Source organism: Trachurus japonicus, chromosome 21 (genome assembly GCF_045865225.1).
Source record: "Trachurus japonicus isolate A0001 chromosome 21, Traja_1.0".
NCBI lineage: Eukaryota > Metazoa > Chordata > Actinopteri > Carangiformes > Carangidae > Trachurus > Trachurus japonicus.
The window spans coordinates 31,040,554-31,050,131 of record NC_140927.1 but is presented as its reverse complement, the minus strand read 5'-3'; positions in this window follow the sequence as shown (position 1 = coordinate 31,050,131).

Below are 9,578 nucleotides of genomic sequence, written 5' to 3'. Positions count from 1 at the left end.
TCTGTGCAGGTGAAGCTTCAGGTGTGTCAGTCGGCTGATGATGACGGGGTTTATTTTTAGTCCGTAGTGTGAACATGAAGATGCTTCAACCCTGAATGTATAGAATTATATTTATGTGCAGTGAAGGAGCTCTGATAGGAAACGTGATCATCGTACTCTGAATACTGAATAGCCTATTTCAACAGACCAGTAGTTTGCGGATTGATTCCCAATCGATAATCGATAATTCCAATTCCAAACGTGTCTGTTTCATGATTGATTCTTAAAAGGATCAATACTTGCATGTTTTTTTTTATTTTTCATAGCACTATAAAGTTCTTTATTTTTTACGGAATAACAATGTTTAGCTATTCCGCGCAGTTTCGCAACAAACTACTAATGCGAACTGCGGCTGTGTAAATGCACCATAGTTCCACTATAAGATGCAAAATTTTGGATGGATTTTTTTTTCTTTTATTCAAGAAATCAGCAATAAAGCCAGATGCGAAATCTGTCGTAGAACTTCTTGAGGCGACATTGCAGAGTTTTGCGAACATTGGAGATCTGATCACAGAGCAGAAGAACGTGATGAGGTTGTGTGGCGCTGGAATGCGAACAGGAAACATTTTTATTTCCATTAACCTTTTGCTTTTCCACCATAACAGTATCAGTAACACCACCTTTGATTTTTTTTTTTCCTTGGTACTGATCGGAAAGAATATCAGAGGTGTCTCACACCACTGAAAAAGTGGCACAACGGTTTTTTTGTTTTTGTTTCAGTAAATCAAAATGTAGAGCAGGAGATCGAGTCAAAATGTGATCTAAGTCAAACAACGACTTCATGCTCAACTCTTGTTAAATCAGACACATTCACAATTTCTACATAAAAAATATGATGATCTAAATCTGCTCTTCGGTAGAAGTTACCGTATTACCGTATAATTGTACACTTTAGGGAAAGAATGCACTATTTCACATCCACATTGGCTGAACACATTGATAATATATGAATCGTAACGTCTTAAAAGCTTTTTTTTTTTACACAAAGATGAACAGGTTTATTTATCCTATCAGATCTTTTGTGGTTCAGGTGGAAACTGTTGGGGTTTTTTTTTTTCCTATGAGCTGATGCGAAACGCGAAATGCGTTCTTGTCCCAGAGATTTTTTGCGTAACATTGATGTCGGCGTTGACCAGGCTGTAGAAGGAAGTTGTGCAGAAAATAAGGTGAGTTTGTTTCATTTATTACTGTATAACATCAATTTCACATGATTCTCATATTACTGTACTGCTGTCATCTGTTGTTAGCTTAGCATTAGCCTTTAGCCAGCTTGTGTTGTGTGAGTTTTTGTTTTCTGAATTTACTGTATAGCACATTTGTGTCTTTACTTGTTTTGTAAGATCTCAGAGCTAAATCAAAGATCTTACAGTCGACTTTTCGTGAATGAACGTAGCCTATCAGCTTCCTCCTCCCACGGATCAAGACAAATGAACATTAGGTTAATTAACAACTCGTCAGTGACCACAGGTGTGAATCTGTCTCTGTATGTGACAGACTGGTGATGATGATGATGATGGACGTCTTCTCTGACGTGTTTCATTTGTTTTCTGAACGTCATCCTCCTGGTTTTTCTTCAGGTGAGTGGACAGAGTTCATCAGGTGAGTCGATATGTCAGGTTTTTATTTACCTCTTCATCTTTTAACTAATGTTCTCAGAACCAGTTTGTAGAGTCTCAATGTGTTTTCAGCTTCAGCTCTACAGTAACAAACACATGGACGGCTGGACTGAATAATTTACAATTTCCACACTTGGTATTTTTCTATTATTATTACAGTATTATTATATTAATATTAATAATTATATTTTTTCTCCAGGCCGCTCAGCTTCCACCACCGATTCTCTTTGTCGCCGTCGTCCTTCATCCTCCGTTTATCCGCTCTCCACATCCCATCCCTCGCTCTCTTCAGCCTCTCCTCTCGGCTCAGTGCAGGTTTTTTTATTTATTTATTTATTTGTCTATTTATTCATTTATTTATTATATCCTTTGACAGACACACACAAGAGAAGGTTGGACTTCATTATAAATCAACGACAATGACAACAACATTGACATATATAGGCGACGTTTGAGGAGAAAGTTGGAGGAAAGAAAGTGAGAAAGCTGTTTAAAGACGTGTGTGTGTGTGTGTGTGTGTGTGTGTGTGTGTGTGTGGAGGTGAATGACTGGCGAGGAAGCAACACACATGTATGTTGTAGAAACACACACACACACTCACACATGCCATGCGGTGTGGGGGGAGGAGAGAGGTTGCAGTTGGATCACTCTCACTCGCACACAGAGGGGACAAGTTTACGGAGTGAAGAGGAAGAGGAAAAAGAAGAAGAGGGGACGAGGTGTAATGTAGTGTCGTGTTGTGTTTTGTTTTGTTTTACAGAAAGAGAAAAAAAAGTGGATAAGTTTGAAGAGAGCAGCAGATCGAGAGAGAGAGAGAGATAGAGGAGGAGAGAGGGGAGGAGAGAGAGAAAGAGGAGGGGAGGGGGGTGAGAAAGACAAGAAGAGAGACGCAGAGAGACAGACAGATGGAGGAGAGGCATGCAGCGAGCAGCAGAGAGGAGGAGGAGGAGGAGGAAGAGGTAGAGGAGGAGGAGGAGGAGAAACAAAGCGTGTTGACTGAGGAAGTGTGCATGCCATGCGGGCCATGTGCTCAGGTAGGTCCCATGCAGCTCCACTCACCGCGTCTTCGTCTCCTTCTCCGTCCTCGTCCACGTCCACCACAAAGTCCGTCAGCTATGAGACGAGGTAGGACCACCGCTGCATATGCTTCAACAACATACGTACATGTGTGTTGCTTCCTTTTCTCTTCTCTTCTCACCTTTTTTCCAGTCGTGCAAACAGCAGTCGTGTTGTTTTTCCTTTTTAATGATGATAATGATGTCGTTGCTGTTACTTGTCAGTGGAAGTTTCTGCTGCTTTTTTTTGTGTCTAAATGTTCCATGATGTGATTTATTGATTTTGTGCACAATTTTTATTTTTATTTTTTTTTATTTTTTTTTAAAGTGGAGAATTGTTGACGTTGAGCAGATTGATGCCACAGATGTAGCTGGTAGTGCAAATGAGGAGGAGAATTTATTCAGATCTAGCTGTGTATGCGTGTGTATGTGCATGTGTGTCTATGTGTGTGTGTGTGTGTGTGTGTGTGTTGAGTTGTGACGGTCTAGTATACTGGTAGGATATTGGCAGGACTGAGGAATGTGTGAGACTTCGCCCCAGATCTCTTTGTTCCCTCTTTCTCTCTCTCTCTCTCTCATTTTCTTTCTCCTTTTTTTTTTCTCTCCGGGGTTTTTCGCACACACACACACATGCACACATGCACACACACACACACATGCGCGCACACACACACACACACACATGCAAGTCAAACCAAACTTGTGCAGAAAACCAGTTGAAACTTCCCACCTGCAGCAGAGAAATGTCTGGAATGTGATTATCACGTATTTGTGTTCATTTTATCACTGCGGGTCGCAAAGCAGAGAGGAAACCAGACCGCGCGCATGCCCGGCACTTAGTGTGAGTGTGTGTCTGTGTGTGTGTGTGTGTGTGTGTGTGTGTACATGTGTGCGCTCGGTGCTGGTGGGTGGAGAGGGGGTGGGAGGGTAAAGAGTGAGAGTTATTTGGCAGTGCACGTGAGTGTGTGGGTGGTTGTGTGGGTGTCAGGGTGAGTGGGTGCAGAGCTCTTTGAGTGAGAGCACATGTGACTCCGAGTGTGTGTGGGTGTTGAGTGTATGTGTGTGTGTCTGTGTGTCTGTGTGTGTGTGTGTATAGAAAGGTGAAAAGTATGTGTGTGCAAAGGTGAGGTGATTGTGTGTTTCCGAGTCCGAGCACCTTGGCATCAAAAGGAGGTGGAGGGGGGGAAAAAAGAAAAACTGGAAAAAAAAAAAATCCACCCCCTCCTCTTCCTCCTCCTCCTCCTAAAGCTTTCTGTCTTTGTATGCTCATTTACACGCATGTACATGCACACACACACACACACACACACACGGTTCAGGCGCCTGTCAAACCCAGTGCATTCCTGAGCGCTGGAACACACAGAGTCTGAATGGGGGGATGAATGCGGGGAAATTCAGCTGAAACGTGAGGACAAAAGCCAGAGGGACATTTAAGAGGGTTTAACTCCGCACAACCCTGGGAATCAGGGAGGAAACACACACACACATGCACACGCTTACATTAATGCATGCCTCCTTCATGCACGCACGCGCACTGAAACTGAAATGCGAATAACCGAACTCTCTAAAAGTAAGTGTGTATACATATGTGCATGCATACAGCTGCGGCTGTTAGAGGCTGGAACAGAGGGGGAATTCCCAGGGAGGAGACAGTGAAAACACACACTACACTACACCTTCATATAGCATACACACACACATACACACACATACACACTGGGCCTGGGAGCCGTACACACACATATACACATACCAGCCCAGCAGTCAGCAGCACCGTAGCTGAGTCTGGTGGAGGTTTGGAGGTGAACGAACGTCTGTGCCGTACCTATTACCACTGCGGTTCACCAGTGACTCCGATTGGTAAACCAGTGAGTCGTCGAACCGCCACTGGCTTCATGTTGGAGAGACGAGGTTGGAGGGTTGGGGGGGAGTTACATGGGGGTGACACATTGTCTGAGAATGACATGACAGAGCGGCGTTGCTTCATGTGCGAAACATCGACCAGAGCTGAGCTGTCAAGAAAAGAAAAGAAGTCGTAAAAAGATAAACCGGCCAAAGAGCTGAAACAACGCGTTTCAGCCGTTTACCAAAAAAAGCTGACCTGACTGTAGTAAACCGGCTCTGTGGTTTGACCTTCACGAGACACAAAACACATTATCAAACACTGTGACGCAAAAAAAAAAAAGAAAAAGCACGTGACCAACGTCTGTCTGTATCTCTGTGACTTCAAAGCCGGCGCCGTAGCTGCTATCTCCCTTAACCCGCCGCGGCCCTGGAGGTTTCATCTGGTGTTTGTCGTCGTTGTCGTCATTGTCAAAGCTGCTGCTGCTGCTGCTGCTGCTGCTGCTGCTGCTGCTGCTGCTGCTGCTGCTGCTGCTGCTGCTGCTGCTGCTGCTGCTGCCGGTTGGAGTTCAGTTCACTGACTTACTGGACGGACGTTGCTCAGGGGTCGACCTCTCTTTGGTTTTTTTTTTTCTCTTCCCCCTCTGATGTCCCGCCGAACGCCGCACGCCACCGCTCGCTGCTCGTCTTGTGTTGACCCGGAATCGATATTGCTCAGTCACCAGTCAGATCAATACGGCCGCAGAGACGACAACGCAGCCGCTGTGCTGAGAAGCACCGAGGGGAAACTGTGGGATTATCCCCAAACACAAACACAATCGCTGCTGTGGCACATTGTCTTTCACTCTGATGACTTCATTACTATCTTTTATTGCACTAAAAATACCAATTATCTTAATTTTTTCACAATAATTTACCATAAAATATAAATTTATTAGCAGTTTATATAATTTTTGCCAATAATTTACCATAAAAGGTAAATTTATAAGCAGTTTATATCATTTTTTGCCTATAATTTGATATAAAAGTTCAATTTATTAACAGTGCATCTCATTTTTGCCTATAATTTGATATAAAAGTTACATTTATTAGCAGTTTATCAAATTTTTTGCCTATTATTTCCTATAAAATATAGATTTATTAGCAGTTTATCTAATTGTTGCCAATATATCACCATAAAATATCAATTTATAAGCAGTTTATCTAATTTTTTTGCCTATAATTTGATATAAAAGTTAGATTTATTAGCAGTTTGTCTCATTTTTTTGCCTATAATTTGCTATAAAATATCAATTTATTAGCAGTTTATCTCATTTTTGCCTATAATTTACCATAAAAGATCAATTTATTAGCGGTTTATCTTAGATTTTTTAGCCTATAACTTTCCATTGATTTACTGTAAAGATTTCATTATAGAAAACACACATTGGAGGTAAAGCTGTGCATCTGTATTGACATTAAAATTTAAAGGTCATATTATGAAATTCAAGCAGCACAGAGTTCAGGTGATTTACTGCAATTAGTGTGAGTTTGAACTTACTAACTAACTAACCGTGTTCCTTCCTGTCAGACGGCAGTGAGGGTGAAATCACAGCAGCAGACCATGCACGCCACACGCTGCCCAGCAAAGGGTTAAATTAATTTTCGGGGTTATTTACAGAAATACAAATACTGGGAAAGTTTACATTGCTGAAGAAAAAAAAAACCCATCCTGAATACCAGAAACTGAGGTCATAACTGCACTCATAACCAGATAAGAGAAAGAGTGGGCACAGTAATTTATTCAGGGAATTTCACAATATGAAGCCCAGTCATCACCATCATCATCATCATCATCATCATCGTCATGGTAGCGTGTGTGTGTGTGTGTTGGTGATATTGTCAGTGTGGTTTAGAGACTTCATCCCTCCTCACTTCAACCTGCTGCGCCAGTGGAGGCAGTGAAAACATTTGTTAATTTCCCAGATCGCTGTAGCAAATCAACTCTCACTCTCACAGTGGCAGAGCAGATGAGCGAGAGAGACAGAGAGAGATGGAGAGAGAGATGGAGGGAGGAGGAGGAGGAGGAGGGGGAGGGGGAAGGAGCAGGTGAGCAATAACATCATCTTTTTTTTTGCACATTTCACTGGAAATTTATACAAATGCAGACGCAGAGCAGGTACACTCCCACTGCAGGTGTATTTCCCCACAGGGACGGAGAGAAGTCGGCGTTTCACATTTACTGTTTTTCTTTTCTTTTCTTTTTTCTTTTCTTTTTCTTTTCTGTCTTTTTTCTTTTTGTTAAATCGACTGAAAAACACAACAACAAGGTTTGTGTCTTCATCATCATCGTCGTGTTTTAACATAATTAGTGTGTTGTTGGAGCTTTGTTGAGTGTAATTGTGCAGTGAGTTTGTGTGAGTGAGTGAGTGAGTGAGTAATCATGATTGAAGGAGGAGGAGAGAAAAGAACAGAAGCTTTTGTGATAATGTCAGATTGTGACATTTCTGCCTTTTTTGTTAAAAGCTTTCAGAAGTGTGCGTGTGTGTGTGTGCAGAGTAGAGCGAGTGGAGGTGAAGCTGTGGTGGTCAGGAGGAAGAGGAGGAGGAGGAGGAGGAGGAGGAAGAGTTGTGTTTTATAAAGCTGCTCTGATGTGTAAATGTGTAAAGAGCTGATGGACTGAGATACAACTGGTTCCTCCAGGTGTGAAGGTAAATGTGGTTTGGTTTTGGTTCTGGTGTTGGTTGATGTTAATGGTGGTGGTTCTGGTGATTTTAGTGGTTCTGGTTCTGGTTCTGGTTCTGGTGATTGTATTGGTTCTGGTTCTGGTGTTGGTGTTGGTGTTGGGGCCGGTCCCCGCCTGGTCAGATGCTACATGAACTGATGAAGCCTCTTGGATGAGACGAGAGGTGAAACGTCTTCCTATAGACAAATAACCACCAAGTCCAGTTGCTCTCCATTTAAAACTCCTTTGAAAGGGTTGGTTCTGGTGATGCTAATGGTGTTGGTTCTGATGATTTCATTGGTGTTGGTTCTGGTGTTAATGGTGTTGGTTCTGGTGATTTCATTGGTGTTGGTTCTGGTTGGTTCTGGTGTTAATGGTGTTGGTTCTGGTGTTGGTTTTGGTTATATTGGTGTTGGTTCTGGTGTTAATGGTGTTGGTTTTGGTGATTTCATTGGTGTTGGTTCTGGTGTTAATGGTGTTGGTTCTGGTTCTGGTGTTGGTTCTGGTGATTTTATTGGTTCTGGTGTTGGTGATATTAATTGTGTTGGTTCTGGTGATGCAAATGGTTCTGGTGTTGGTGTTGGTTCTGTTAATTGCATTGGTGTTGGCGTTGGTTCTGGTGATGTTAATGGTTTTGGTTTTGGTGATTTTATTGGTTCTGATGTTGGTGTTGGTTCTGGTGAATTTATTGGTGTTGGTTATGTTAATGGTGTTGGCGTTAGTTCTGGTGTTGGTTCTGGTTATGTGGTGTTGCTGTTGGTTCTGGTGAATTTATTGGTTCTGGTGTTGGTTTTGGTGATTTTATTGGTTCTGGTGTTGGTTCTGGTTCTGGTGTTGGTTCTGGTTATGTGGTGTTGGTGTTGGTTCTGGTGAATTTATTGGTTCTGGTGTTGGTTCTGGTGAATTTATTGGTTCTGGTGTTGGTTCTGGTGTTGGTGTTGGTTCTGGTGAATTTATTGGTTCTGGTGTTGGTTCTGGTGTTGGTTCTGGTGTTGGTGTTGGTTCTGGTGTTAGTTCTGCTGTTGCTGTTGGTTCTGGTGTTGGTTTTGGTGATTTTATTGGTTCTGGTGTTGGTGGTGTTGTTAATGGTGTTGGTGTTAGTTTTGGCGTTGGTGTTGGTTCTGGTTCTGGTTATGTTGTTGGCGTTGGTTCTGGTGTTGGTTTTAGTGATTTTATTGGTTCTGGTGTGGGTATTGGTGTTGGTTCTGGTATTGGTGATGTTAATGGTGTTTGTTCTGGTTCTGGCGCTGGTGTTGATGATGTTATTGGTTCTGGTGTTGGTGTTGGTGTTGGTGTTGGGGGTGGTTCTGGTCCTGGTCCTGGTTCTGGTTCTGGTGCAGACCGTTCTCTCTGTCTCTCACTGTCTCATCATCATCATCATCATCATCATCTTCACCTCCAGCGGCTGCGGCTGCACCGGGGCTCCGGGGCTCTGGTAGGGACGGTCCCCGGTGCACCGAGAGGGCGGCGGCGGCGGCGGAGGGGGATTTCTGCGGGCTGAGGTCGACTTTCAGAGGAGATGAGAGGAGGGGAGGAGGAGAGGAGAGGAGGGGAGAGAGGGAGAGCTGCGGCCGCGGGGCTGATGGGAGTTTGCTGGGTAACTAACCACCGAGGTGTTTGTCCTCCTCCACTCCACCGCGGAGTGAAGTCAGTCAGCCGGGGAAACGGTGCAGAGCGATCCGCTGAAAAGACCCGAGAGAAAGAGAGAAGGAGAGGAGGAGGAAGGAGAGACTTCAGACTCTCAGATGAGTAATAATAGAGCAGAATCTCACAGCAGCAAATTGCGAGAGACGTGATGAACCTCCTCCTCCTCCTCCTTCTCCTCCTCCTCCTCCTCCTCCGCTCCACCGCCTTTATCAGGCGTCTTCCGCGGACTCTTCTCCGCGGAGCTGTCGGTCTGTCTGTCGGTCCTGTCGGTCCTGTCGGTGGTGTCGAAGCCGTCGATCCTTGCTGCTGCTGTCGAGGAGGGTGTCGGTGTGTCCCGCTGCAACTAAACAGTTGCACCGCTGCAGCAGCAACAACATTAACAACAACAACACAGCAGCAGCAGCAGGTAGAAGCTACTAACTAACGATCAATGTTGTTTCATCTGCTGCAGCTTCTGCACCGGAGCTTAGTACAATACTGTTGATCCAAACTAATGAGGAGAAGAGGACTTGTTAAGTTTTTTATTATGATCAATATGCAAACTTTATTATTAGGTAATAATGTGTGAGTTCATGTGTGTGTGTGTGTGTGTGTGTGTGTGTGTGTGTGTGTGTGTGTGTGTGTGTGTGTGCGTGCGCCTGCGTATGTTTGTGTGGTCGTGCAGAAATGTGGTGA